The 25,931-nt window shown below is 36.9% G+C and overlaps 1 long non-coding RNA gene across 1 annotated transcript; it reads right to left on the bottom strand.

The window, feature by feature from the left end:
* Positions 1-13,084: 13,084 nt before the first annotated feature.
* Positions 13,085-24,142, bottom strand: LOC125080038 (uncharacterized). Its single transcript, XR_007121201.1, has 3 exons — positions 24,055-24,142; positions 18,246-18,322; positions 13,085-13,191 (listed from the first exon to the last, which is right to left on the bottom strand). It is a non-coding gene; the product is annotated as an uncharacterized LOC125080038 (long non-coding RNA).
* Positions 24,143-25,931: the final 1,789 nt, after the last annotated feature.

Here is a 25,931-nt window from a genome sequence, read left to right as displayed (position 1 = left end):
GACCACTCCATTTAGCCACTCCACAGGAGTCTCAAACTCAATCTTTCCAAATAAACTCAACATCTTCTCCCAAAGGCACTTAACCTCCTGTATCCTGATCTTTGGGAATCCCTTTATCATTTATTTTTTTTAAGATTTTATTTATTTGACAGAGAGAGATCACAAGCAGGCAGAGAGGCAGGCAGAGAGAGAGGGGGGAGCAGGCTCCCTGCTGAGCAGACAGCCTGATACGGGGCTCGATCCCAGGACCCTGAGATCATCATGACCTGAGCCAAAGACAGAGACTTAACCTACTGAGCCACATAGGCGCCCCTCCCTTTATCATTTAAAAAGTAACTAAAAATCTATTATTTCTTCTTTCTACTTAAGTTCTACTTCCATTTCGTCATCAAATCATGTCAATTCTATCTACTATATCTTTTCAATGCTTCCATTTTTCACCATACTTTTTCTACCTTAGTTTACCTAAATCATGTTCTAATTCTAGGATTATGCAACAACCTAATTTCCCTTCCTTCCAGTGTTGCCCTATTTCATGTAACACACTATTCAGTCTTGCCAAGTTCCTTCAAAATTACGTTTTTAAAATATTACTTTCCCCACTTAAAACTTTTATACAGCTCTCTGCTGCTTTCAGGCTAAATTTGATTTCTATAAAAGGTGGCCCTAGTTAACTGCTCCAACCTTGTCTCTCAGCACTGCTCTTTCCCCAACTAAGTCACCTCCATTCATGCATTGCCATTAGAACTCTCTGTATGGCAACCACAATGAATTACGTCTAACACCCCATATACTTTAAATGTTAAGTTAGATAAGAACTAAAAATTGTCTATGAATTTGGCAATTTATATTACCCAGAGCAATGTTAGAATATTAATGGAGACAGAAAGCAAAATACAGTGGCTTTAGGTATCAGGCAACAGGAGTAATAAGGAAGTGGTAACAGAAAAAGTAAAAACAACTCATCAAGTTATCAAGTGTCAACTGAATTGACCAGGTACCAGTTACCAGCATATGACAAAATAAATGGGTGTTATGACACCAAACTGATCTTTGAAATTTAGATAAGAGTTAGCTAGAAGAAACTGTTAAAGGCATCTCAATCCAAATACGGCCATATAGTATCACAAAAACAAAGTATTGGAAAAAAGACTCCTGTTGACAAAGGAAGACAATTTCAAGAATCTCATAATACTAGCACATAAAATAGGAGGATAGAAAATAATAAGAGATGAGCCCCATAAATAGGAAAGAATCAGATCATAGAGGGTTTTGTTTATCATGTCATGCCTTTAGATCTGAGTTTTTTAGCAGATAAAATGCCACTGAAAGTTTAAACAGGAAAAGAAATTTCATTTCTGACTGGTCATTCTATCTGCAGGATGGAGGCAAGCTTTCAGGGGAATAAGAACTCGAGATAGGGAAGAAGATGAGCTATGAAGGACAACAGAGAGACACTGACAGAGAAGGAGAGACAGAATCAAGACTTTGATTAAATCCCTGAAACCACCTGGTGACCTAGATAAGGCAGGTATTGTTACACTACTTTTTCAGGTCAGGAGGAAGAAAAGGAGAGATCAAGGTGATACAACTGGTTTCTAGCAAATCTGGAAACATAACACACATTCTTTATTTAGAGCCTAGTGTAACTAGAGCTGGAAACCTTGAAAATGAAATTTTCAAGGATTTCAATTAGAATAATTTATATGATAATTAAGCCCACCAGGTGGCTGAGGTATCAGTATGAACTTGAGTTTAATAGATAAATACAGAAGGAACGGAAATTAAAAGTTGCATGGGTTGGTATACGTATATTCCCAAGCTTTTCCACTGAGAGGGCTTAGGAGCAAGGACACACACTTATCATCCAAATCTTGGTTTCCCAAATACCATTCTCTGTAAGAGAAACCAGGGCTCATTAAAAGTGATTGGTACCAAGACTGAGGCAGGGAGAACACAAAATGAGCCTGGAACATCTTGTGGTTCCAGGAAGCAAATAAGTATGCTCAAAAAGAAATGAGGGCACATCAAAAGGACACATAAGCTAACCTGAAGGAGCTTCCAATGGTCAAAGCTTCAATAACAGTACAAATAAGTAATAATGATTTTGGATTGTAACTCATAGAATAAAATAAATATCCATGAGTCCATACTGATAAATATAAATAATTGAATAAGTAAATGAATTTGGGAAAGGGCCACCTCTTCTATACAGAAGAATTCCAATTAATAAATATAGAAGGAATGAGAGAAATACAAAATCACCATGAAGTCGACACCACAGCAATCATTTTTACAAGCAACACCTACCAACGGATACTAAAATTAGTGGATAAAAATTTCAGAAAAAACAGGATATTTGCATAGTCTCAGCGTGTTCTCCCCTCTAAGATATTTATTAATTATAAAGGGAAAAACAGTAACTTTAGAGTGGAGAAAGTTGGCAAGTATCACCTTAAGTAAGTAATCAAAGTCAACATTACCAATAACAAGAGAGGGAGATTATGTACTCCTTTTTTTTTTTTTTTGGTAAAGATTTTATTTACTTATGGGGTGAGGGGCAGAGAGAGAGGGAGAAGCAGACTCCCTGCTGAGCAGGGAGCCCAACTCCAGGCTCTGTCCCAAGACCCTGAGATGATGACCTGAACTGAAGGCAGATGCTTAACTGACTGAGCCACCCAGGCATGCCAACATTATGTACTTCTTAATGTGATTCACTGAGAAGGGCACATCATCACTTTGGTGGTATTCTTGCCAAAGATACATCACTCTAACTATGAATAAACATTACACGAAACCACATTGAGGGATAGCCTACAAAATAATTGACCAGTCCTCCTCTATAATGTCAAGAGGATGAAAGACAAAGAAACACTGAAGAACTGCTGCAGGATTGGAGGAAACCCAGCAACTAAATGCAATGTAGGATTATGAAACAGAAAAGGAAAGTTGGGGGAAAAACTGATGCATAACTAAAGTCTGGAGATTACTGAGTAGTAAACAGCAATATTAACTTACTGGTTTCAGTCAGGGTGCTATGGTCATGTGACATGTTAACATGGGTGAGGAAATAAAGGAGCTTTAAAATTATTTTAAAGTTAAAAAAAAATTTTTTTAAAGATTTTATTTATTTGACAGAGAGAGATCACACGTAGGCAGAGAGGCAGGCAGAGAGAGAGAGAGGGGAGGAAGCAGGCTCCCCGCGGAGCAGAGAGCCCTACTCGGGGCTAGATCCCAGGACCCCGGGACCACGACCCGAGCCGAAGGCAGAGGCTTTAACCCACTGAGTCACCCAGGCACCCCTAAAATATTTTTTAAAAAGGAGGATAGAAATATATTTTTCAAAAAATTTCCAGACAACATTGAACTGTACCCAATAAACATAAATGATTTTTTTAAAAAAATTCATCAATATATCAAGTTAGCTTTTTTTTTTTCTGTTCATCTTTCTTTGCACTGGAACTCATGTAAATTCATCTAAATAGAAGGCAGCCTTGTGGCTGACGCATAGTTTAAATTAGCTTTGTGAGGCCATAAGAATTCTGAGATGGCACACCAGAGCCCCTGGAATGGAGACAGGAGCTTTTACAGATTAGGCTTTTTATAGACAGGGATCTGGACTCAAAAGACAAACAAGTACATTTTAAAACCATTGAAAAAGTCAAATGAGCAAAGACTTCAGCATTTGAAGGTCTGTTTGAATATCAGTTCTCCCACTTGTGGATATATAAACTGACCCACTTGGGGACTCTGGTCTCTTATTGGTTAAATAGAGACACGACATTCAAATAGTGACTTCCTAGGATTATTGTAAGAATTTTGTTTATATTTACTGTAAAATCACACTCTGTTCATACCAATTAGATGTTATTAATAAATGATGTAAAGGTCATATTTAAAATGCTCTTTGGGACACCTGGTGGCTCAGTCGGGTTAAGCGTCTGCCTTCAGGGCCGGATCCCAGGACCTTGAGATCAAGGGATAGAGCCCCGAGTCGGGCTCCTTGCTGAGTGAGACGCCTGCTTCTCCCTCTGCCTGCTGTTCCCCCTGCTTGCGCTTGCTCTCTCTCTGACAAATAAATAAATAAAATGTTTTTTAAAAAAAAATGCTCTTTGAAATATAGATCTGGATGAAATTTAGTCCTTTTTAAATTTTATTATTGTTGCTGTTTCTCCCTGCAGTTAAATGAACATTTGGGAAAACAGAAGTGCTGTAGCTTTTCTGACTTGCACAGAGCACATGGTCATATTTCTACTTGGCAGCTAATGGAAACAACTGCCGGGATTTAGAAACCTCCTACTTAAAAGGACTATGATAGATTGTTAAAACTAAATTTAAATGTTGTTAATAAGTGTCTGAAGATAACTGTAAGTTGGTAATTAATTACAAAGAGTCTCTGGAACTATGACATAGTCACATTTATCATCACTACATTCCTGAAATAACAGGATGATGCAGATAGATTAGCCTCATTACCCATACAGACTCCAAGTCATCTTTTAGAGAGTCTCCCATTAAGGAGGTTTGCTCCAATTCCCTTTCCCGAAATTACTATTGACCTGTTATTGACAATGGATCAAGTAATAGTGATAACTTAGTGAATGCTGTCTGTGCTTTGTTTTAAAAAGAAAACCACTACTTTATTTTCACCTAACACAAACATCAAAACACTATTCTCCCCAAGCGCTTAAGTAATAAAGTGTAACATTTAGGTTTGGACTCCTCTTCCAAAAGATCTCCTGGTTATACTTCCACTACTCATTCTAGTGTTCATTGTGGGTCTCTCTCTTCAACCCATTTCTTAAATGTTATTTTCCAAAGAATTTCAGCTCCTCCTCCTCTCAGATCTTACACATTGTGTGATGAGAAGACCTGTCTATAAACTGCCTGTACTTCCTAGGGACACCATCATCTTTTCGTATATTGTTAAAACAGCTTCCTAATAGTTGCTATACTTGCAGTTTCTCTGCAATCCCTTCTCTGCATGGTAGCCAAAAGTGATCTTTCCTCAATAATAACCTGTTCATGTTAATCCCCTGATTAAGCCCTAAGAGTTTCCCACTACCTTCAAGATTAAGCACCAGCTCTTGGTTTTCACCTTCATGATCTAACTCCTCTTAATCTATTAAGCTCCCCAGTTCCAGGTCTTAACCACTCCATCTGATACCAAGACAACCTGAAATCATGTGCATTTTTTTTTTTCTCTTCTTGCTCCTGAACTGGAAAGTTGTATTGCAACTTGGTGCCTAAAACTGTTCTAGGCACATAAGTGTTCAATAAGTTATTGTTAAATGAATGAATGAGTGATTAAAATGTCCATCTTTACAAACAAGGCAAGTTACTGCAAAAATTAACAACTTTAATCCAAATACACAAAATAAATAATTGGAAAATATAAATTTACAACAATAATAAAGAAAGGGAAATAAACATTTAAATGATCATCCTTAGGGGTGTCTGGAGGGCTCAGTGGGTATGGGTAGAGTATGCAACTGGGTCATGAGTTCAAGCCTCACACTGGGTGTAGAACTTCCTTACAAAATGAAATTTAAAATAAAATAAAATTAAACAAAATTTAAAATAATTTTAAATTTAAATTTTAAAACAAAATAAAATAAAAATTAAAACAGATAAATAAAATGATCATCCCAATGTCATATTTTAAATAGGTTTAAAAACATTAAAATAGCAATATATTTTTATTATCAATCAATTACTAAGAGAATAAGAAATTTCATTCTCTGTAAAACAAGCTTAAATGGTTTCAGGACAACTTAACTTATTTTGGCACTTAAAGTATAAAATGTGTGTTACTGACATTTATAAAACTGCATAGTTGAAGAAAGCCACTGCCTATTTTGTTTTATAAAAGCAAAAATTTTTTGCTTGTTTCTTAAGAAATTTGAAGACGTTACTGGCTCAAGAGATGAAAAACAGCCTCTTGAATACTAAATACTGCCTGCTCTATTATACAGCATTTCTGCAGAAATATGAAGAGATCCCATCAGCATTTCATGAATCTGTATGGATACATGAGAGTTTCTTATTACACAAAGGCTACTGCCTAAGTTAACTGTCTTCTATTTTCCTCTTCAGAGACAGGCAGCTGACATCCAAATCCTTATCCAATGACCTTCTGATTTCAACTCATTCTAAACTAATGTCTTTACTTTTGATATCATAACAGGAAATAAAAAAGGTAAGAAAATTGGGCAAAATTGGTAGTTGTAGCCCTAGTAGACATATGGAATGGGAAATTTTGTTCCTACTACAAATATCGATTCTTTACTTTATTGATAATAAATCACATTCTTTATTTATTGATAATAAATCACATTCATAATTTCTCAATCATTATTACTTTAAGTTTTAACAGGTAAATGCATGGGGTCCTATTCTTCCTGTGTGAATTATTCAAATGCAAAGGCTACAATTTTAAACAACATGATGTTATATAAATGGACATAGAACATAGGAAACAGGTCAACCATAAAGTAAGAAGTCACTGAATTGACAAGTCCTCTCCAATAACAGACCTAGCCTCTATGCATGTACTTGAAGATTGAGAGACTACTTCTGTAACAAACTGGTTTGCTAAAAAGTATTCCAAAAACTTCTATAGTCTAACCACCTCCCTAGTGTTAAAACTTCTGGTCTTGAACTCTTTTCCTAGGCAAACTCCTGACACAATATGAAGTATTATAACGCAATATTTCTGCATGTAACAAGCTAATCTTGCTACTATATTTGAATTTCTAATCACTGAAATGTAATTAATTTCAATGGAAAATTATTTGTATGTGAACAAAGAACACGTGACTCATCACCACAGCTATACTAGTTACACCACAGTCTGTCATGTTTTGTTTATTCTAGGCAAAGCACTTAAGAAGAAACTAATATAGAAGTCTCACTAAAGTGATGAAGAGGGGCACCTGGGTGGCTCAGTCGGTTAAGCTCCTACCTTTTGCTCAAGTCCTGGGACGGAGCCACACATCCCTGGCTTCCTGATCAGTGGGGAGTCTCCTGTTTCCTCCCTCTCTGCCCCTCCCTACCCCCTCTGCTTGTGTGTGCTCTCTCTCTCTCTCAAATAAATTTTAAAAAATCTAAGAAAGAAAGAAAGAAAGAATTAGTATAAAAATTTGTAATATAAGGAATGTTTAACTACTTGAATGTAAGCTCTGTGAGGTCATGGTCTTATTTTTCACTGTAATGTACTCGATATGTGAAAGATTGCTTGCACATCATAAGTACTCAATACTCAATAAATGTTGAATAAATTAAATGAATATGAATGAAGAACTGGAAAAGATATACTTAACAAAACTACAAAAGTTACCTTCAAAAATTTAAAAGCTATTGAAAAAGAAAATATTAGACATATTCTGCAGAACTTCAGACAGCAAAACTAGAAGCAACAGATAAGAATCACAAAATAGGGGCGCCTGGGTAGCTCAGTGGTTAAAGCCTCTGCTTTCGGCTCAGGTCAAGATCCCAGGGTCCTGGGATCGAGCCTCATGTCGGGCTCTCTGCTCAGCAGGGAGCTTGCCTCCTCCTCCTCTCTCTCTCTGCCTGCCTCTCTGCCTACTTGTGATCTGTCTGTCAAATAAATAATCTTTAAAAAAAAAATCACAAAATAATTTCTAATAAATAAAGTTAGAATGATATACCAAGAAAACCAGAAGTTTCCTTTTCTGACTGAGTTTAGATTAGGTGACCTTTACTGTCCTTTCCAAATTTAATGCCATAAATACAAAAAAAATAAATTTATTTTCCAGCATTTTTTCAACTGATTGCTACACTTGCTATTATAATTTTGTAACAATAGCAATACTTATGTAATTTTTTTAATCTGTCACTTACAGGTTACAAACTGTATATATTTGTTATGAGAGAAGTCTATCTAATAATATATATAGTATTCAAAATATTCAAAATATTTGACCATTTTACCCAAATAGTAAGTGTTCCAATAATAATATAAATCACATATCAAGGGGTTGGTGATAAATTTTCTCCAAATTAAAAAACAGACACAGATCAATGAAACAGAATTGAGAGTCCAGATATAAACCTACACATAAATGGTCAATTAATTTATGACAAAGGATGTAAGAATTCACAGTGGGAGAAAGGTAGTCTCTTCAAAAAATGGTTGGGGAAACTGGACAGCCACATGCAACAGAACAAAACTAGATCCCTATCTTCCAACACACACAAAAATCAACATAAAATGGATTAAAGTCTTGAAAATAAAACCTGAAACCATAAGATACCGAGAAAAAAATATAGAGGTAAACTTCTATGCATCAGTCTTGACAATGGTATTTTTGGATTTGATATCAAAAGCAAAGGCAACAAAAGCAAAAATAAACAGATAAGGTTATAAGGACTAAGAAGCTACTGTGCAGCAAAGAAAACCATCAACAAAATGAAAAAAGTCAATCTACCGAATGGGAGAAAATATCTGCAAATCATATAACTGATAAGGGGATAATATCCAAAATGCATAAAGAACTCATACCAACATAACTCATACTCAACAACATAAAACAAAAACAAAAACAAAGCAAGCCATCTGCTTAAAAAATGGGCCAAGAACCTGAATAGACATTTTTCCAAAGAAGACATACAAATGGCCAACAACGATAAAAAGGTACTCAACATCATTAACCACCAGGGAAATGCAAATCAAAACCACAATGAGGTATCACCTCATACCTGTTATGATGGCTATTATCAAAAAGATAAGAAGCAATGAGTGTTGTCAAGGATGTGGAGGAAAAGGAACCCTTGTGCACTATTGGTGGGAATGTAAATTGGTGCAGCCACTATGGAAAACAGTATGGAGTTCCTTCAGAAAACTAAAAATAGAACTACCATATGATACAGCATTTCCACTTCTGGGTATGTATTCAAAGGAAATGAAATCACTATTTTTTTTTATTTTTTTAAAGATTTTATTTATTTGACAGATAGAGATCACAAGTAGGCAGAGAGGCAGCAGAGAGAGAGAGAGGAGGAAGCAGGCTCCCCACGGAGCAGAGAGCCCCATGCGGGGTTCGATCCCAGGACCCTGGGATCATGACCTGAGCCGAAGGCAGAGGCCTAACCCACTGAGCCACCCAGGTGCCCCGAAATCACTATTTTTAAATAAAATCACTACCACTATGTGCATCCGCATGTTGACTGCATCGTTATTTCCAATAGCCATGATTAACTCATAAATACAGAGAAGAAATTGGTGGTTGCCAGAGGTAGGGGATGGTAACTGGTCAGAATGGATGAAGGAGCTCAAAAAGAACAAACTTCCAGTTACAAGATAAATAAGTTCTGGCAATATAATGTACATCATCGCGACTATAGTTAACATTACTGTATTGTAATTTGAAAAGTTGCTAAAAGAGTAGATCTTAAAATTTCTCATCACACAAAAAAATTAGAACTATGTGAGATGGTGGATTTCAACTAAACTTACCATGGCAATTGTTTTGCAATATATACATATATCAAATCATTATGTTGTATACCTTAAACTAATACAATGTTATATATCAACTTTATCTCAAGAAGTCTGGGAGGATGAGATACATAAATAGTTCTCTATTTGCTGGGGAAGGCACACCATCAAGGCTAGAACTTATAAAGTCAAATAATGTGACATTTAATTAGAAAAAATCTAAACTCTGCATGGCAAAAGAACACATAAACAAAATTAAAAGATAAACAACACATATAATACATATTAAAAAGTTTTGATAACCTTAATTTATAATGCACTCCTACAAAGCAATATAGGAGAAACAATCTAAGGGTGCCTGGGTGGCTCAGTTGGTTAAGCAACCGACTCTTGCTTTCAAGGCTCAGGTCATGGTCTCAGGGTTGTGAGATGGAGCTCCTGGGTGTGAAACCTGCTTGAGATTGCTCCCTCTCTCTTTACCCCTCCCCCTGCCTCTAAATAGAACATGGAAGAACAATCTAATAGAAAATTGGGCAAATACAAATAGGCAAATTATGGATGATAAGGGAATAAACACTCCAAAAGATATTCAAGTTCTAATAATAAAGAAGTACACATTAAAACAAAAGGGCGCCTGGGTGGCCCAGTCAGTTAAGCATCTGACTCCGAGTTCTGAGCTCCAGCCCCGTATGGGGCTCTGCACTGAGTGAAGATTCTGCTTAAAATTCTCTCTCTCTCCCTCTCCTTCTGCCCCTCCCCTACATGTGCAGGGAGAGAGGGCACCCACGCATGTTCTCTCTCTTCCTAAAATAAATAAGTCTTTAAAAAGAAAAAGGAGGGGCGCCTGGGTGGCTCAGTGGGTTAAGCCACTGCCTTCGGCTCAGGTCATGATCTCAGGGTCCTGGGATCGAGTCCCACATCGGGCTCTCTGCTCAGCAAGAAGCCTGCTTCCCTCTCTCTCTCTCTCTCTCTCTGCCTGCCTCTCCGTCTACTTGTGATCTCTCTCTGTCAAATAAATAAATAAAATCTTTAAAAAAAAAAAGGAGACTTTTTGCCCTCCCAATAGCAAAACGACCCTAACCTCTATGAGAGTTGCAAGGAACATGTTATAAGGGGTTGGGTTTGATGTGTTTGTGCAAGGTGGTTAAAAACAGGTTAAGTCAGTTGCCATTGGGTCAGCAGGGTTGGCAGTCAGAAAGAAAGACAGATATGACAGCAAGGAAAAACTGGAATCTAGAAACTAGTAGGAGCCCATGGATGGCTCTCTCTAGAACTGTAGAACCTCTGTCTCTCACTGCTTCCAAATTTCTAGCTTTAATAATGGGATGACAGGAGAAGCATTAGCATATTTTCTCAAAAAGCTAAACATGCACCAGCACTTGGTCCAGGAGTCTCAGATCAGGAGCTGGAGGTGGGGCTGGGGTGGGGGGTTAGTAGTGATGGACAGGGCAGCCACCCTGCTTCAACAAGGTGAGGCAGCAGAGCATTAGCAATGGGCATGTACAGCAACAGCTTCTGTCTCCAAAAGATCAGCTGCTTTACTCTCTTTTTCCAAAGGGCAAGTAGATTTTCCTGTGGTCAAAAGAACCCACATTACACAGGGAAGGAATTCTGGAAATCATGATTTCTCACTCAGCTGACACACTGCAAAGCCACCACAGATAACTATAATAATGAAAACGATAAACATGTAAAGTGCTTTCTATGTGTCAAGCACAGGTTTAATTCTTGACAGTTCTTGGAAGGAATTCTAGTGCTATCCTTGAAACTTTCAGATACAGAAAGTAAGCATGGAATGACTAAACAATGTCTGAACCAAGGCAGTTTGATTTTAGAGCTGTACTATTGACAACTACTCTATTATTATTAACCAGATTTGATGAGAGTGTGGTCAAAGAATATTCATATTGTGGGAGGCTTTGGATCACATGGACATTTAATAAAATGCATTTGCATTTAATGCCAGAAGCCCTATTCATTTTGAGCAGGCACACGGTGAAAATGAGACCTGGGAGCCATCTGAGGTTTTTTTCAACATCAAAACAAAAACAAAAACAAAATGAACAACAAATGACCCACCTACATAATTTACATTGTGATGATCACAGTTTCTTTTACAATTAAAATTTTAAAAATTCATTCTCTAGGGCGCCTGGGTGGCTCAGTGGGTTAAGCCACTGCCTTCGGCTCAGGTCATGATCTCAGGGTCCTGGGATCGAGGCCCGCATCGGGCTCTCTGCTCAGCAGGGAGCCTGCTTCCCTCTCTCTCTCTCTGCCTGCCTCTCTGTCTACTTGTGATCTCTCTCTGTCAAATAAATAAATAAAATCTTTAAAAAAAAATTCATTCTCTACAACAAACATATATCTAAAGATTTTAAAAGAGCCCTACAATACTTTACAAGTTCTCAGCATTCATATCCTTTGTGATTGCAAAACTGCATTTCTAGATGATTAGGAAAAAAAAAAAAAAACTTTGTAGTTAAGCATTGAATATCCCACAGTGAAATAACCAAAAGTAGAATGAATCTGCTCTAGAAGCATACCGAGAGAGACAGATCTTATATTAATTTAAATTCCATAAGGTCTTCCCACTACCTGTTTTGTCTTGGAACAATGTTTTTATTTAACCCAGCTCCCTTGACCTAGGAGGCATTTGGAAATGTATGGAAGTGTTTTCTTTGTCACACTGTCACTGCAGAGCACTTGATAGTCAGAATATTCCGAAAGGGCACAAATTAGTCCCAACACAAAAGATTCCTGTCCAAAATGCCAATAGCACCCTCATGAGAAAGCTCTAACCATTTCCTACTTGTCTAGCCAAGGTGGACAATTCCAACTACTCTACATTAGATCCATGAGGTTTCAATACTAAATCTATTTCAGCTTAATATTTTAACTAACATCAGTCTGTGAAATTATTTCTATTTCTACAATATACTGCTTAGCCAGCAAAATTTAATATGACCTTCCTGGAGAAAAAAACTTCTCTGTATTCCCAAATACAAAATGAGGTTACATGCCTTTTGATGAATCAATTTCATATGTATAAATTTACTATAAGGAAAAACTAAACAAGTGTGTACAAAAAAATGAAGCTGCAAGAATTCACTGTAACATTGTTTATGAGAGGAAGTAGGTGGACATTTACATCCTTTAACAAAATATTAGTTAAATGAATGATGGCATGATTAAGACATCACTACTTCATGTAGCACTAAGAAAGAAACAATAAATTGCCAATTAAACTAACCATTATTTATCTCTTATGATTTTTATTCAAAGGGTTTCTTTAGATTTATTAAGGCATAAATTTCTATCATATATATAGTCCTGAGCATACTTAAAAAGGATAAGAAAGTCAAGTAATTAGGCTACATACAGTATTCTTTCAATTATCTTCATGATTGGCTTGACTCCTTTGAATCACTTTTCAACTCTTCCTGATGCCTCTGTTTTTCCATCCAGTATATCCTCTGTGCCACCATGAGCATGGTGAGGCAGCATGTCATAGAGGAGTGCCCTTCTTCTGTCTTAAGGATTTTCTTCCTAGACACTGACACCCATTTTGCAAGTTTTGATGTTGGTGCTATTTTGATCTTGTAAGAAGATGCCAATAAGTTAAGTTGTTTGTTGACTGAATCAGTAATGGCTTGTAGTTGTCTAACCATGACAGCAGGAACCAAGTTTGTGTATAGGCAGACAGTTAACTGTCACAAAAACTGCCTGGCTCACTGCAATGACACGATGCTATCTGTTGTAACACACATCTCTATTTCAAGGGTGGTAAAATGTAAACAAAAGTGCTACTTGTAGTCAGTGAAATGTAGCTTTGGTACTGTCATTTTATGGATGGGAAACTAGGATGCTTAAATCTCTTCTTGCCCATAAAATCACACTGCCAGGAAGTCAACAAGCCAGGGCTTAAACAGAGGTCTCATAAAACACTGTGTTTCAGATCCCCCATCTGGTATTCAGTAGATGTAACATTACACTTTACTCCTCTTAATCTCAAGAATTCTTATAAACTAGATTTGTGTGAATTATTCATCTCCATTCCCCACTCCCAACCATGCCTTGCTCCCTATTTTTCTATTAAAATTTAATGCCTTCTCAATAGACATCTTTACTTTGTTTTTAGTACTTCTAATTTTCTCTGCTGACTGAGAGAAGATAGACCATTATGTACAAATAAGATAAGTGCTCTTAACTGGAATCACTATGTTAGCTTTAATGTATTGACTCTGGAGTTTTCTATTAGGTCCCTAAAGAAATTTTCTTTTAGTTTCCTCTCCATCTACAGCTATTTTCTACATGGCTGTGGATGGCGGCGGATGGCTGTGGACGTGTAGGATGAACATCCTACACATAACTACAACAACCTACAGCTATATATATTTTTTCAGCTTCTAATTTTTTTAAAGATTTTATTTATTTATTTGACAGACAGAGATCACAGGTAGGCAGAGAGGCAGGCAGAGAGAGAGAGAGAGAGGAGGAAGCAGGCTCCCAGCTGAGCAGAGAGCCCGATGCGGGGCTCGGTCCCAGGACTCTGGGATCATGACCTGAGCTGAAGGCAGAGGCTTTAACCCACTGAGCCACCCAGGCGCCCCTCAGCTTCTAATTTTTTATTTCATACGATCTTGTAACTCCCTGCTTATTTAGTCTGTGGTATAATATTTTTCATATCTTGATCCATAAAAGGCTTACTGGTAACAACTACTATTTTTTTTTAAGATTTTATTTGTTTATTTGACAGACAGAGATCACAAGTAGGCAGAGAGAGAGGGGGAAGCAGGCTCCCTGCTGAGCAGAGAGCCCGATGCGGGGCTCGGTCCCAGGACTCTGGGATCATGACCTGAGCTGAAGGCAGAGGCTTTAACCCACTGAGCCACCCAGGCGCCCCTCAGCTTCTAATTTTTTATTTCATACGATCTTGTAACTCCCTGCTTATTTAGTCTGTGGTATAATATTTTTCATATCTTGATCCATAAAAGGCTTACTGGTAACAACTACTATTTTTTTTTAAGATTTTATTTGTTTATTTGACAGACAGAGATCACAAGTAGGCAGAGAGAGGGGGGGAAGCAGGCTCCCTGCTGAGCAGAGAGCCCGATGCGGGACTCGATCCCAGGACCCTGAGATCATGACCTGAGCAGAAGGCAGCTGCTTAATCCACTGAGCCACCCAGGTGCCCCAACAACTACTATTGTTATACTGTAGGGATACTCGATAATTTTAACCTGACAAGTTATCTATAATTTGTGATCTTAAAAAAAAAACTCAGAATTGTAAGTATCAGATTACATCTATAATTGTCCAAGTAACCAAATGAGGATATCACATATCATAGTAATTTTTAATCACTTGGCTTTCATTTTATTGCACATTTTCTCTTAGATAGATAGATGATAGATTTTTTTTTTTTTTCACCACTAATGAATGCTCCCTTTTCCCTTTCCCCTGGAGTTGCTTAACAAGTATAACAAAGCTTGTTATAGAATTCTGGGGTAAAGAAAGCTACCAGGGTTTTTATTCAAATTGAAGAAAAATATAAAGAAAAAGATGAAGAAGATTTTTATCTCAAATCCAGGTTTGGCCGTATCTGTCTTATGCAGCAGAGAGATCTTTTCTAACCTATCAGTGTAATACTGCTGAAATGGCATCGCTGCTTTAATTTGCCAGCTACCTTCAGTTATTTAGATGGTTTCCCAATCTTAAATTGTTTATTGGCTGCTTGCCTATTGTCCTATAGCTTGTTTTCATCAGTCTGAACGCATAGTTGGATTATTGGTGTATCTCATGTAGGTTTTATTCTTCCTCTCTCAGTGAAATGCTAATGTGTTGAAATCCGTGCCTGCTGTTCAATCTCAGAGTCTTATGTTTTGACAAAAGCCCCAGAACCACATAGCTTATACATAGTGACTCCTCTTATACACACACAGATATCTGACATGTTTGCCTTGACATTTATGTGCTAACAGATGGGGCTTCCCATTTAACAGTAAGGTGGAGAACCCCAAAGTCACATTGAATAGTTTGCTTCTCTGGATAAGACACAAGAGTAGAGAAGAACACATTTTAATCATTCAGCAAGCACATCATAGATTTTTTATGCTGTCAACTGTAGTGGTGTCCTTGAAACACGGATAGCAAGCACTTCCTCATTCCTTTTGAGAATTTGTGCATTTACTGAAGGCTGTATGTAAAATTAAATTTTAACAGCCTTCCTGTCTAAAGCATAGATCTGGAACTCAAATAATGTGATTTCATCTTGTCCTAGCCTAATTTGAGGGCAGGGGCATTTATGCCAATATTAGGTTATTGTTTCCTGCTTCTTTTAATTTAGTATCTAAAACATCAATGCCCTCAACTTCTTTACAGTCATCTTTTTGATGGGTATATGTCACCAATCGCCTACCATATTTCTCTACTCCTAGCCTTTGAGAATGAGAATAAATTCTAAAAAAAATATCTTTCAAACCTGCAGTTTGGTAACATTACCAATTCGTGATCTTCAGGCTGCAGGGAGCCTTCAAGGGTACATAGATATCTTGGAGAAATTGTTCATTACAACTTGTTTCTTCTATATCACCTCTGAATTCCAGTCTATTTAGTATCCAGTCCCCACTATTCCACCGCAGTTGTTCTTATCAACCTAGCCATTACCTCCAATATATCCAATTCAATGGATAATTTGCAGTTCTTAGTTTTTAAATCTATGAAATCACTCTGATAATAGTCTTCCTATCTCTTTGGGGACACCTTTAAAGACTGCTTTGCAAATTCTATTCCTTTACCCAATCCTAAAGGCTGACACCATCTGGGCTTCCTTCTCAGCACTCTTTTCTTCATACCCTCCCTCTCTTCTTGGCCATTTCTTCCCCATGTGTGGTTTCAAATGCAACCAAAATATTGATCATAATGTCACCTATACCTTCGGAATCCAATCTTTTGCCTCAATTTTTTTTTGACTGTCAAATCCATGTTCCTAACTTCCTACAAAACACCTCCACTGAATGTATCACTGGTCTCTCAAACTCAGCATGTTTAAGCTGAACTTGTCATCACCCCTACTCATCTCCTCTACTTCTTTGTTTCCTATTTCAGAATATATCTCATCATTTATCCAGTTGCCCAAGCAAGAAATCTAAACATCATTCTTATCTCCTTTCTTACCAGGATCTCCTACAACCAATTAGTCACTGAGTACTAACTTTACTATTCCCTTAATACTTCTCAGACCTGCTCTCAAAGTTCCATTTCTACAGCTCACTGTGTGAGTTCAGCCATTGACAGTTCTTGAATGAATCTCTACACAATGTCTTAGCTCTCTCTCCAGCAATCCTTCTCCCTTTTCCAGAGTGACATCCAAATGCACAAACTGTATCACATCATTTCACTGCTTAGCATCCTTACTGGCTACCATTCAACTCCAGGAGGAAAGAAATATAATATCATACAAGATCTTTCAGGAGTGAAATCTTGTCTTTTGTGCAGTGGTATCACTCTACATTCCTTCGTACCACATGCACACTTTGTGGCTAAGCTCAAGTGCACTCTGAGCCCTCATGCTGAATTAGATACTCACCAAGGTGGCAATTGCACCTTAAGATATTTGCCTAGAGGAGTTATTATATTTTATCACAATTATTTTTCTCTCTTCATTCTCAGTCCCTTAAAAGAAAGAAATTTATTTCATTTCTGGGCTCCACAACACCTGGTACATAGTAAGAATTCAACAAGGGTTTGTTGAGCATATGTCTGATTATAATTGTTTGTGAAAATACAAAAATTTTGTCTCTTAGTATATTCAATGCCTATTCTTTATTGAAAAATATGGTTTAAGGAAACACCTTCTTTGTCCATTCAAATGAATTCAGATATCTGAATAATCACAATGGAAGAAAAATAAAAATGTCAAAGTGAAAATCAAGAGAAAGATCGAATGATACCATAAGCCAAAATTATGAATTACACAGTCCTTGAGAATAATTTTTTAATTCTAAAGATGTTTTTAAAAGCTTTAACTGGTGTATGCCTAGAAGTGATTTTGATTTTATATTTGAATTTTTAAAATATTAAGAAAATAAGATCTGGTATGGTCAAGGCAAGAAAAGGGACAAATATCACTCATTCCACCCAACAACCATTTAACAGCCTTCTAGATTTGCAAAAATCAATGTGGATTTTTCAAAGACTTACATATAACAAAATTTGCCTCCAAATTTTGGATGGTCCAGTCAGATAAAGAGCAAGAAATTCAATATATCTGAATTTCAACAGAATTAGTAATTTCTCTTTTGTTTTCCACAAACATCAACAAATAGAAAGGTATGAAACTGTGACTCCCAGCTAAGGTTATATATAATCTCCGTTGTATTTAAAATAAACTCAAGGATGTCATAACATTTTTTAAAATCTAAACTAGAAATTCACTTTCATGTTAAAAATTGGTATCACTGGGTCGCCTGGGTGGCTCAGTCAGTTAAGCAGCTGCCTTAGGCTTGGGTCATGATCCCAGAGTCCTGGGATTGAGTCCCACATCGGGCTCCTTGCTCAGCGGGGAGCCTGCTTCTCTCTCTGTCTCTGTCTGCCACTCTGCCTGCTTGTGCTCTCTATCTCTTGCTCTCTGAGAAATAAATAAATAAGATCTTTTTTTTTTAATGGGTATCACCTTTTAGATTTTATATTGAGGATTGCCAAATCCAACAGTAATTTGGGATTATAACAGGCAGAAAACCTAGAGACTCACATTGAAAATACTATATGAAATAATAAGACTTACTTGTAAATGAGAAGAATTTCATCATTTGATTTCTTAAAAATCACACTGTATATTGATTTTAATGTTCTAGATGAGATCTAAATAGACAAAACAGACACAAAATTTATAACTTTGAATATAGTTCAGTGATAGATAGCTATTAATATAAATGCTTTGATATACAGAATAGCTCAAAGCTATTTCCACAGAGAAAAAAATCAGTATAGCACTAAAGAGTAAATTATACCCTTCTTCCTTCTTAAATATGTGGATAAGTAATAAGATTCCTAATTAAATTATTCCTTGTAGATTAGAAAATAAAAACCAATGTATTAAACATTTTAATATGTTAGAAGAAATTAAAGATGCACTAAGTAATTATCATAGAAAAATCATGCACCTAAAAAACGTATGATGGAAAAATAGAGAAATGGCTGAAGTATCTTGAAGTAGATTAATGTATCCTGGAACAGACATAGAAGACTGAAAATTAATTTACTAAACAAATAGTGACACATAAATAGAAAAGGAAACGACTTTTAGTTACAACAACATTAAGAATCAAATGAGAAAATCTGCTATTAGAAGCCATGAAAGTTTCTGGAGAGTAACTGAAATATATATTGCCTTACAAAGTACATGTCTTTGAACACAGAAATTCACATCTATGACTTGATCCTACCTAAATTGAGGGTAAAATATGCAAATGTGTTTGAAGAACGATATTTATCATTTATAATGATAGAAACTAAAATCATACTTAATTTTAAATGATTTATGCAACAAATTATAGTATATACACATAATGTAATGTTATTCTATCATTAGAAGTTACTCCAAAGTATATATTTATTATTTAAAATACATTTCTACAATCAATATGAATTACTCTTTATAAAGAAATAATGAATTTTTTTAAATGTACCATGAAAAAATGTTGAAAAAGAAAAATAAAACTGGGGGCATCACTTTGCCTGATTTTAAGCTTTACTACAAAGCTGTGATCACCAAGACAGCATGGTACTGGCACAAAAACAGACACACAGACCAGCTGAACAGAGTAGAGAGCCCAGATATGGACCCTCAACTCTATGGTCAAATAATCTTCAACAAAGCAGGAAAAAATATCCAGTGGAAAAAAGACAGTCTCTTCAATAAATGGTGCTGGGAAAATAGGACAGCTATGTGTAGAAGAATGAAACTTGACCATTCTCTTATACCATACATGAAGATAAACTCGAAATGGATAAAAGACCTCAATGCGAGGCAGGAATCCATCAGAATCCTAGAGGAGAACATAGGCAGTAACCTCTTTGACATCAGCCACAGCAACTTCTTTCAAGACTGTCTCCAAAGGCAAAGGAAATAAAAGTGAAAATGAACTTTTGGCACTTCATGAAGATCAAAAGCTTCTGCACAGCAAAGGAAACAGTCAACAAAACAAAGAGACAACCCACGGAATGGGAGAAGATATTCGCAAACGACACTACAGACAAAGGGCTAATCTCCAAGATGTATAAAGATCTTCTCAAACTCAACACCCAAAAAACAAGTAAAAAAATGGGCAGAAGACATGAACAGACACTTCTCCAAAGAAGACATACAAATGGCTAACAGACACATGAAAAAATGTTCATCATCATTAGCCATCAGGGAGATTCAAATCAAAACCACACTGAGATACCACCTTATGCCAGTTTGAATGGCCAAAATGAACAAGACAGTAAACAACAAGTGATGGAGAGGATGTGGAGAAGGGGGAACCCTCTTACACTGTTGGTGGGAATGCAAGTTGGTGCAGCCACTTTGGAAAACAGTGTGGAGATTCCTTAAGAAATTAAAAATAGAGCTTCCCTATGACCCTGCAATTGCACTATTGGGTATTTACCCCAATGATACAGATGTAGTGAAAAGAAGGGTCATCTGTACCCCAATGTTCACAGCAGCAATGGCCACAGTCGCCAAACCATGGAGAGAACCAAGATGCCCTTCAACAGATGAATAGATAAAGAAGGTATGGCCCATATATACTATGGAGTATTATGCCTCCATCAGAAAGGATGAATACCCAACTTTTGTATCAACATGGATGGGACTGGAAGAGATTATGCTGAGTGAAATAAGTCAAGCAGAGAGAGTCAATTATCATATGGTTTCACTTACTTGTGGAGCATAATGAATAACATGAGGACCTGGGGAGATGGAGAGGAGAAGGGAGTTGGGGGAAATTGGAGGGGGAGACGAATCATGAGAGACTGTGGAGGCTGAGAACCAAACTGAGGGTTTTGGAGGGGAGGGGATGGGAGGTTGGGTGAGCCTGGTGGTGGGTATTATGGAGGGCATGTATTGCATGGAGCACTGGGTGTGGTACATAAACAATGAATTCTGGAACATGAAAAGAAATAAAATTAAAATTAAATAAAATAAAGGGGAAAAAAGTACCATGAAAGAAATAGGCCAAGGTTAAACTGGATTAATTAAGTAGGTAGAACCACATGAAATACAAGCAAATAACAGATTTAGAGCTTAATAACACCTTAGATGTAATTAATGAATACAAAAAACATAAGCTGTGATGTAGCAGTAGAAGTAGTAATAGCCTCTAAATCTGGTGAGTGATAAAGGCATGATTCAAACTGAGGCAGCTTGGTTTGGGAGACTATATACTGAACTGCTTGATATACATGCTGCTTCTCTGCAAATAAATATTCAATCAGTTTAGCAGGAAATAAAACCATGCACCTAAAATCATATAACTAGGCAAGAATTGAGAATTACTGGATGCCAGGTAGCTCAGTCACTTAGGTGTCCAACTCTTGACTTCAGCTCAGGTCATGATCTCAGGGTCAGAATCAAGCCCCATATAAGGCCTCACTGGACATGGAGCCTGCTTAAGAGTCTCTCTGTCTCCCTCTGCCCCTCTCCCCGCTCAAAAAAAAAAAAAAAAAAAAAAAAGAACTGAGAATTATCAAGAGGCAAAAATGCTGTTACATGAGTATACAGATGAGTATATAGGAAATAGGCTTGGAAATTGAAGTAAGAGTAGATTTAAGAAGTCGAAAGCAACTTTTGTAATTTACAAAAACACAGAAGCTGAGGGTGATACAGGCCATATAGAATGTAGTGGTAAACAAACAAACAAACAAAACAACAAGCAAAAACAGAACAACAACAAAAAACCTCACACCCCATGCAGGGATCTCTTCCCTACGAATCTGCAGTCAGCCAGCCTGTTCTCCTGGGTATTTTTGGTGAGTCAGTCTAATTTCACATACTCTTCCAGTTATAGCAGTAGAGTTCTAATCTTTAGAAGTTTCTTAAATTGAACAAAACCTCCTTTTCTAACTTCTACACATTAAACCCAGGAGTGTCCTAAAAGGAAACAAATGTTCTATCTCTTCTATATAATGTTACACATCATTGAAAATAACTATCTTGGGTATTCCATTTCAGCTTTTTCTTCTCACAAAATATCTGTAAGGTTCTTTCATAAATACAACACCTGTTTGGTGAGCATATTCTGTTCTAGAGTAAAAAATCTTTATATGAAAGAATGACTGAAGATGCTCTTTGCCGCTAGGTCAGAACAGAGTGTAGTGGGAGTACAAAAGATAGATTAACTAACCCTGACACTGAGGGAAGGAAAAAAGTTTCACAGTGAAGGTGAAATTTCAGCTGATGCTTAATTAATGAGCTTTTCTAGCAGACATGATACCACGCACAGTAGAAGAGTTTGATTTTTTTTTTTTTTTTTTTTTTTTTTGTAGAACAGAAACTATTGTGCCTGGGAAGTCACCTGCAAAAAGAATGGTTAAAGACTAGGTTAAAGTGATAGAAAAAAGCACGATCATTGGGTCTTTTGGGCTGGAGCAAGGAATTTGCATCTTAGTCTATAAAAGGTCTGAGTGGGAAAAGCTGGTTTTCTGATGAATATTTTTAAATGAGCACTCTGGCAGTTTCGTAGAACATAGACTCCAAGGGAATGGATGGAAGTAGAGAGATCAGTTGGAGGATAATGCAGTCATACAGTTGGAAAGAATGGCAGCTTGGTCTAGGTTCCAGGCAAATGAAGTCTAAGGAAGTAAGTAAATTCAGAAATTGTTCTAGAGGTAAAATTGACAGGACTTGCCAATGCATAAGGAAAAAAAAGTGAAAAACCAAGATTTGTAAGAATTTGGCTTGAGCAATGGCAGTATCTTTTACGGAGATGAGAAAATTGAGGTTGGTACAAGTTTAGAGAATAAAATCAAGATGCTGGTATTGAATATGCCTCTGTGTGTGTGTGTGTGTGTGTGTGTGTGTGATGTCTATCAGACATCCACGTGTGGGTGCCAGGCATTAGAATTCTCAGGGAAAAGTTCTTGGATAAAGATATGAATTAGAGAGTGCTGAAAGCACCAAACCAGAAAATACCATCTAGGGAAGAGAAGAAGACCAAAGACAAAACTCTACTTCCTACGGTCTTTAGAAATCAATTAGAAAGGAGGCATTAGCCAAAGGGCATGAGAATAAATGGATGTTAAGTATGAAGAAAGTGTGAAGTGTCACAAAAGACAAGAAAGGAGAATATTTTGAGAAGGTGAAAATAGTCAGTCATGTCCAATACCACAAAGAAATAGAGAAATGGCTATTGGGTCTGTTAGGATGAGAGTTACTAGTCATCATGACTGACTAGGGTAGAGTCAGGGAGTGAGGTAGATTCATGCCCATTTAAAATAGGTGGACCAGACAATGGAAATGAGGTGATGGAGATGGTATGGATACTTCTGTGCAGGAAATTTTGTAAATTCTTTCCTGAAACTAGAAACCCATCCCCTTTATAATCTCTTAATCTACTACATTATATAAATTATCTCAGAGAAAGAAAAAGATGCTAAGTTTAATATATTGCCTGGCCCATGCTTGCACTGGATATCCTTTGCCTTTTCAGAGCAGTTCTGCAGTCTTCACTATCCTGCTCTGTGCTCTGGCTTCAGCCAGGGTCTATTACATTCAGCCTTCTAGTCCGGTTTAGTGGATGGGAGACACCAGTAGAAGGAGAGATGGTAAAAGAGGGCACAGAAGTCAGGGTATTTCCTAATTATCATAAAGCTTCACAAAGTTTTGTGTCCAGAGTGTAGGAAACTAATTTGTAAAAGAAACTTTGAATGAATGGGCTGGGGGGAAATTTCCTCTATTATCTAGCCAGATATTGTTATCCAGCATTCAATACGATGTTCCTTTGGAGTAAGCTTTCATCAGAGATGTTCTCAGCCAGTACCAGAAATAGACCATTTTCATTTGGAGGCTCCAAAATTGGATTTAGTACTTTAGAAATAGATATAGACAGATGCATTTGCCAGTACATTGGTTTTCCAAATAATTTCTGAGGAAGCTTTCAGGCCTTGTACCCTATTATCCAACTTTTATTTAGACTTTGGGGGATATTTGGGAGAGCAACAGCAATGTGGGGGCTAAAAATAAGAGAGGCATAAGAATTTTGCTTTGATCATGATTAGGCTCCCAACTTTCTGGCCATGGGTTGCATGAATTGCCAAAGAGACTTATCAGGAATAAAACAAAAAGTTGGTTTTACCAGTAAGAGTTTTTCTTCTGGAGCTCCAGAAATGAGTATATGGGCTTATCTAATTTTCCTACAAAGTGTTTCACAAATGCCTTAAATTTGTGATTTTAATAAAAAGAAAACTACAAATGAGTAACATTTTTCATCACCTCCCCCATCCCAGTTGCTTCCAGAATTAATGATTACTAGTTGTCTTAGCTATTCAGGCTGTTGTAGCAAAATACCCCACACTGGGTAGCTATTAAGCAACAGAAATTTATTTCTCACAGTTCTGGATGCTGGAAGTCCAAGACCAGAGTGCCAGCATGGTAACCTCTTCTGGGTGGTAGAATGCCAAACTTTCTCTGGAAAATCTGAAAAACCAGAGTTTTGTGGGGCAATCTATTACAAAATACTAATCCCATTTGTGGGGCTCCACCTTCATGACCCAATCACCTCCCAAAGACCTACTAATACCACCTCCTTTAGGGGTTAGGATTTCAACATGTGAAATTTGTGTGTGTTGCGAGTGGGAACACAAACATTCAGTCCATAGCACTAATGATTCTATGACAGTGGATTAAAAGTGTATGGTGAACACATAGGGAAAAGAATGAAAGAGAGACTAAGAAGAAAAATACATTAATAGTTCACAATTAATAATATTTAAATTACTCTACAAATATTTATATATTTTTCCCTTCCACAGCCTCTTCTTCAAATGGTTGCCATGTAAACTGTGAGTTTTAGAAGAATGAAGCCCTTGAGATTCACAGTGTTTATTGGCTAAAATAGTGCATTTTAGTCATTTGATTAAGGACAGTGCTAAACTCATTCAAATAGCAGCTGGCAATTGTCCTTGGAGTCACTGTCCTTGTAGTCACTGGTTAGAGAAGCCTGCAAAAGTAAGCCCTGAAAAATTAATAGAAGTAGACAATTCCTCAGTGATTATGGTACAATAGTTACAATAGTTTTTTTCTACATTTGAATGAAAGAATCATAATAAGTCAAGGATAGAATATGAGTTTTGAGCAGAGTTATCAAAATATGCTTGTGTGTTTATGTGTGAAAAAAAAATTATCCCAGAAGTTTGGAATCAAAAGAAGAGTTATAATGGGACAACACCATGAGATTAAAATAAATTCTATTTTTTAATGTCTTCACAAATGAGGCTTTGGGCTTTATTTTAATCATTAACTGAGATTTAAAATGTGAATTATCTTTAATTCCACTACTATACTAATTTACAAGGGACAAATTCCTAAGTTATGTTATCTTCCTCCTTAACTTTGTATAGACAGCCTATGTCCAAGTTCTACTGCTTTGCAGAGGGAGCATTCTCCAAATCGACCAACCTTTCCTGCACAATCCACAGGCTTCTGCCCGAGTTGAAATTCTGCCCGAGTTTTAATCACAGAATCAAGGATTCTTAGAGGCTCAAGGACATGAAATGGCATCTAAATCAACCCAGGGTAGAAATTCCCTGTAGATTAGAGCATCCCTGACCGGCAACCACCTTGTCTCAGCAGAAACAACTGTAACTAAAGGAGGAAAACAGCAAGATCAAGATGTGTGGCTTGCTAACTGGATGACGATGAAATAATCACTTGATTATTTGTCAGTGAAATATAAACCAATGGCCATTTACATAGACTTCTGTGTAAAAACTATAACCTCTAAAATACTACAAAATGTGCTATTATAATTCTTTATTATTTCACAGTTCAACCTATTCCATTTATATTTATCTCTGGTTATTAAGGATAACCTTAAAAAGGGCCAAAGATGTTTCCCTAAGGCTCTCCCTTGAACAACCAGAAGAATCTACTGGTATTGTTACCCCTGAATGTCATGAGGAATAAATGGACGGTCATGTCAGTAAGGTCAGGCATAACTACAACATCAGTAAGGAACAATGTCTATTAGATAATTATAAGCTGTTCAATTATTTCAAAATCTTGATGGGATCATTACACCATTTTACCAATATTTATCTTTTAGTTTCTGAGTTCTTCCAGTCAAGGCCTACACCTTTAAGATTAAGTACACAAATCTGAGGAATGGAATGATTAGTATGGAATAATAAAACTTCTCCTTTAAAAGGAGCCCAGGGGCCCCTGGGTGGCTCAGTAAGTTGAGCGTCCAAATCTTGATCTCAGCTTAGG

This window comes from Lutra lutra, chromosome 1 (assembly GCF_902655055.1).
Source record: "Lutra lutra chromosome 1, mLutLut1.2, whole genome shotgun sequence".
NCBI classification, from domain to species: Eukaryota; Metazoa; Chordata; class Mammalia; order Carnivora; family Mustelidae; genus Lutra; species Lutra lutra.
The sequence above is the reverse complement of the archived record's forward strand: the minus strand, read 5'-3'. Positions and strand labels throughout refer to the sequence as shown.